We start from the raw sequence: 6,000 nt of genomic DNA on the forward strand, positions 1-6,000 counted from the left end.
TTCACCCACTCATGTGTCAGTGGTCCCGAAGACCAGCACTTATTTGGCCCTGCTGTGTACTGGGCACTCTATCCCTGCTGCACGGATATGGGTACTACCCAGAGAGCTTGTGGGACGAGCCCAGGACCTCGCAGCGTGTGGGCGGCAGCAGGACCCCTGCTGCAGGACCCGTGTGTGGGGCTCCTGCTCTCCCGGCATCTCTCACTTTCTCTGCTGATCACAGCCACCTCCCAGAGTCGGTGTGAGAGGCAGAGACAGCTCTGTCTGGCGCCTGGTTCATGCCAGGTGCTGAGGGCAGGGCCCCGGAAATGGGGATGAGGACGAGGAGATGGAAGTCCAAGAGGCCACCCCCCGCCCCTTACTGGTGCTCTCATCATCTGTCTGTGGCCAGCAGAGTCCCTGTGGTGGCTCCTATGTCCTTTCGATAGAAACCAGGAGTCCTTGGCCACACCCTTGCCCTCTGACAGCGCCCTGAGCCAGGGTCCTCTGGCTCCACCCCGTCTTTTCAAGTCTCCTGGTTTCTATCGTGGGAAATGATGTTTAAAAATGTAACCCGCACAGCTGGCTCCTCATTTTCCCCCGGGGGTTGGCCATGGCTTCCAGGCCCTGCAGAGGACATGTTACTGAGTCTAAGCTCATACTGCTTGCAGCGCGACAGGCCAGTAATCGAGAGATGAGTTGTTGGGACAAGGAATAACGACTTTATTCAGAAAGCCAGCAGACAGAGAAGATGGTGGACTCGTCTCCCAGAGAACCGTCTCACCTGAGTTAGAATTCAGACTCTTTTTTTTTTTTTTTAATAAATTTATTTATTTATTTTTGGCTGTGTTGGGTCTTCGTTGCTGTGCGTGGGCTTTCTCTAGTTGCGGCGAGCAGGGGCTACTCTTCGTTGTGGTGCACGGGCTTCTCATTGCGGTGGCTTCTCTTGTTGCGGAGCACAGGCTCTAGGCGCGTGGGCTTCAGTAGTTGTGGCACGTGGGCTCAGTAGTTGTGGCTCGCGGGCTCTAGAGCGCAGGCTCAGTAGTTGTGGCACACTGGCTTAGTTGCTCTGCGGCATGTGGGATCTTCCCGGACCAGGGCTCGAACCTGTGTCCCCTGCATCGGCAAGCAGATTCTCAACCACTGCGCCACCAGGGAAGTCCCAGACTCCTTTTATACTAAAAGGGGAGGGAGCAAAGTCAAACACTTCTTGGTTCTCATCATCCTCCAGAGGGGATGTGTTAATTTCTTCCTCCCTACAGTCATTCACAGGTGGGCCCGGTCAGGATGTTTCCTGTGAGCTGAACAAGGGTATTTTAGCTTAATGCTCATTACCTGGGAGTCAGGGTTCCCAGAGATGGGCAATGATGTGTAATTTTAAGCTTATAGGCAACATCCCTTTAGTGATGAACTTGTAACAGAATACAAAGGTTCTTCCCTGTTACAGACAGAGCTGGAAATAGGTTTCCTTTGAAGGGGGAACATAGATGAGTTCACATTCATGGCTCCAATCCAAATTCAGAATTACTTAGCCCCCCATGCTACTCTGAGAAACCCGGTTTTCAACAGCGATGGGGAAGATAGAGTGAGTGTTTGTTATAATTGCTCATTTGCTTTATCCCGAATACACACACACCAGTCTCAGATGACACCACCACCCCACCACCCATGGTGTGATGACTGAACAGCTCAAGATTTTCCTTTTTCTTTCTTTTGTCCTGGGAGACAACCCATTAAAGATACAAGGTCAAGTTATTAGATTTTACTGGTCCTGGCAGTTGAGGGCACAAAACTGAGGGGCAGCGAAGAATCACAGGCACTTGGTAGTGCTGGCTGCAGGAGCTGGTCCTTGCTCTCCTGCATGGGGCCGGGCACTGGGGAGGAACGGGTTCGAAAGGGAGCAGAGCTCGCAGCAGCTGGGGGTGGGGTCACTGGTTGGGGGGAGGGGTCTTGATTTCCACGCGGAACTGGGAGTTTGATGTAGAAGCAGGAAAGGGAAGGGGACCCCTGGCGGAAAGAGAGAGCCCAGATGACTCACAGATGCTGATGAGGAGAAAGGGGGTGGGGGTAAATAGCAGAAAAAAGGAGGAAAAGGAAAAGATCACACAGCAAGGAAAAAGTAAATAAGCATAAAGAACACGGAAGGAGTAAAATGCAGACCACGAAAACTGTGCATGGGCTGAATTCCCTGTGAAAAAGCAGAGACCACCACTTTGGGTTTAAAAAAAAAGCCTATATATATTTTATTTTATTTTTTATTCTCTTTTTTTAAAAAAAATTTTATTAAAATAGAGTTGATTTAAAATGTGTTAGTTTCAGGTGTATAGCAAAGTGGTTCAGATATATATATAAATATATATGTGTGTGTGTATATATATATATATATATATATATATACACACACGCACACATATATATATATACACACACGCACACATATATATATATATATATAAGAATATATATATATATATATATTCTTTTTTTACATTCTCTTAAAGAAGCAGCCTTCAAGGCAAGTGATAAAGAATGCTTGAGAATAAAGGGATGTTGAAAGGATGCCAAGAAATGCAGACAAAATGAAAGCAAGGGCATCATTTTTAGTCCAGAGAAGGTGGAACTGAAAATCAAAAACATTAAATGGGAAAGAGGCACTCTGAAGGATTAAAAGGACAATTTATGAGTAAGATAAAATAATAAATCTGTATTATACACTGATCAACTTAGCAGCTAACTATATAAAACCAAGTTATTTAAAAATACGAGGAGAACGTAATAAAAGCAGAATTTCAACAGGAATTGCAAGGTACCATTTTCAGAATCAGACCAATCTGGTAGATGATAAATAAATAAATCAAGTTTTACAGAAATGGAATCACCAGCAAACTCAATTTAGTAGATGTATACAAAATATTTCATACTTCAAATACAGATTACACATTCTTTCCAAGAGCCACTGACCATTTATGAAAATTGATAATGTACTTAGTCACAAAGTAAACCTTTAGAAAAAATTGAAAAGGTTGAGATATTCTCTAGCTATCTGCTAGAAAAATTAGAAATAATAAATAAAATTTCGATCTCTCTCCCCCAAGAAAACCCAACCCTTTACCAGTTGGAAAGTAAGATGCACACTCTCTTAAATTACGCTTTATCTTAGAGAATAGATTTAGCTGCATGGTAGAGAACCAACAGAAGAGTGAATTAACACGATGGAAGTTTAAAAGTCTGGCCTGGGTTGTGGTCAGACAGCAGGATGCTCCCCGAGAGCCCAGGTCCCATCATCCTGCTGCTCCACCATCCTGGGGCTGCCCTCATCCACATGGTCCCCAACTTGCCCCCGTCACTTCTGCTCACATCCCATTGGCCAGACTCAGTCACATGTTCATGCCTAGCTTAAGGAATGCTGGGATTTGTAGTTTTTATCCTGGGTAGGACTATGTCCAATAAAAACTGAGGGCTCTGTTACCATAGAAAAGAGGAGAATGGATTTCGTAAGACAATTAGACTCTGTGCTATATCCTCGGAGTAAAAGGAAATGAAAACTGAAATTTGAAATTAATCTGAGAGCAGTGACAAGGAAAGCTTCTCAGTGGGACACAGTGAAAGCTGGTACACTGGTTAGATACATTCATCATTGAAGAAGAAAGACTAAAAATATAGGAGTTAACTTATCACCTGAAGAAAGTATTTTTTTAAACTCAGAATATAAGAAGAGGAAAATGATAAAGAAAAAAACATAAAGAGAGCAAAGAAACCAAAAGAGCAGAAAGTGTTCACAAGCCCCAGAACTGGCTCTTTAAAAAGACCAACAAAACAGATCAATCGGGGCTTCCCTGGTGACGCAGTGGTTGAGAGTCTGCCTGCCAATGCAGGGACACGGGTTTGTAACCCTGGTCTGGGAAGATCCCACATGCCACGGAGCAACTAGGCCCGTGAGCCACAACTACTTAGCCTGCGCGTCTGGAGCCTGTGCTCCGCGACAAGAGAGGCCACGATAGTGAGAGGCCCGCGCACAGCGATGAAGAGTGGCCCCCGCTCGCCACAACTAGAGAAAGCCCTCACACAGAAACAAAGACCCAACACAACCATAAATAAATAAAAACAAAACAAAACAAAAAAACAGATCAATCTCTCACAAACCTGATTAAGAAAGAGAGCAAAAGAGACATGATCAAAAATGAGAAAAAAAGACAATAACTAAAAAATTGGAAGAGATTTAAAAATATCTTTTTACAGAAAGTTTTCTATAGCTCAGTGGCAATAAAACTGAAGACCTGGAGAAAAAGAGATGGTCTCCTGGAAAAATGTGAATTAAATACATAAAATATATTTTAAAAATAAGTATAAATTACAAAACGTAACCTGAGAAGAAGTAGGTAACTTGAACCAATCATGTATTAGAGAGCAGATGAAAACATGGGTGCTGAGAACTGGGGGAGGTGGGGGTGGGGAGTGCCTGCTAATATAATGGGTGTGGGTTTTGGGGGGTGATGAGAATATTCTGGAATTCGGTAGTGGTGATGGTTGTACAACTCTATGAATATACTAAAATCCACTGTACACCTTAAAATGGTTAAAATGATGAATTTTACGTTTTATGAATTTTATCTCTGTTTTTTAGAGAAGGTAGAGAGAAGGCTCGTTGGAAGGAGCGCCCAGAGATGAAGAATTGAGTGACGCTGAGTGGCATCCAGGTGACAGTGCTCAGTGACGGGACGTCAAGGACTGAGGACAGGTACAGACTGTGGGAGTGGGTCTGGGGCACGTCTGTCCTCCGTCATGGGATGCTCATCACACACGCATCCTCCCATCCCTGGGGACCGTGAGGTCCTCGGGGGAGGGAAGGTGTCACCGTGTCCCAGGTCCTGTGAGAGGCGAGTGCATCTCTGATGTTCATTGAACAAGGAATGAATGAGTGAGAAGCAGGAGGAAAGCTGGACGCGCCTGTGGAGTGGTGAGGTAGGGCAGGGCTGAGGGTGCCCCGGGGGTGCTGGCCAGTCTTTCCCGGGCCGCCTGGGAAGAAAATGGGCGTTGGTCCTCGCCAGAAGATGAAAGGGGTCGAGCGAGGGTTCTCATCTTCCCAGGGTGGGGGAGATGTGGCATGACAGTAGACCAAGTGTTTCCTGAGCCCCCTTTGCTTGTTGGTCGTTGCTTTAGGGACTGGGAGGGGCAGGGGAGGAGAGACAGCCAAGAGGTCGGAGCAGGGGTGGTGAGGGTTCTTGGCCCCTGCCAAGGCTGGGGTGGGGTGGCCGCAAGCATGGGAAAGGCAGGGCCTCTCTTCTCCCTGTGAAGCAGGAGAAGAAACTGTTGGGTGAGAGTGAAGGGGGGTGGGAGGGTGACGGTATGGGGAGTCACCCTGGGAAATCAGAGGGGGCCGCTGAACAAGACTCAGGGGCTGTGAGGGAGGGGCTTCACCTGCGGCAAGGGTGTGCACGTTCAAGGTCCCTTCCAGCGCACCCACAACTTAGGTTTGGGGCATTCTCTAGAACCCTAGACTCTTGATTGGAAGTGACCTTGAGGGTCTTCTAGAGACATTTCTGCCCAAGCAGAGTCTCCTCTCCAACATCTCTGATAGTTAGTCTTACAATCTTTGCTTACATGCCTTGAGGGGTGGGAAGATTACCCACTTACAGGGAAGCCATGTTGTATAGATGTTTCGCATTGTGAGAAAGCACTTCCTTAAAGGGGACCCATTTCTTACATCAAATCCTCTCTTCCCATGACAACTCTTCCACCATCCCGGCAGCTCCCATGGACTCTCTGTGTTCCCCTCTGCTAAACGTCCAGGTCCCTCCTTCCCAGGTGGACAGTCTGCAGGGAGAGGAGAGAGCAATCTGGGACCCGTCTCCACGCTCCACTCTGCATTAAACCATAAACCACTCTCAAATGATTTTATGAGAGTCATTTTTTTCCCTTCCATTTTCGTATACAAATCTAATCTTTCGAGAACCTACTTTCTTCTAACTCACATATTATGGGCTTTCATCAATAATAATATACGATCAATTACTCAAATGT

Source organism: Balaenoptera physalus, assembly GCF_965194825.1.
Source record: "Balaenoptera physalus genome assembly, chromosome: 5".
In the NCBI taxonomy this organism is placed as follows: domain Eukaryota; kingdom Metazoa; phylum Chordata; class Mammalia; order Artiodactyla; family Balaenopteridae; genus Balaenoptera; species Balaenoptera physalus.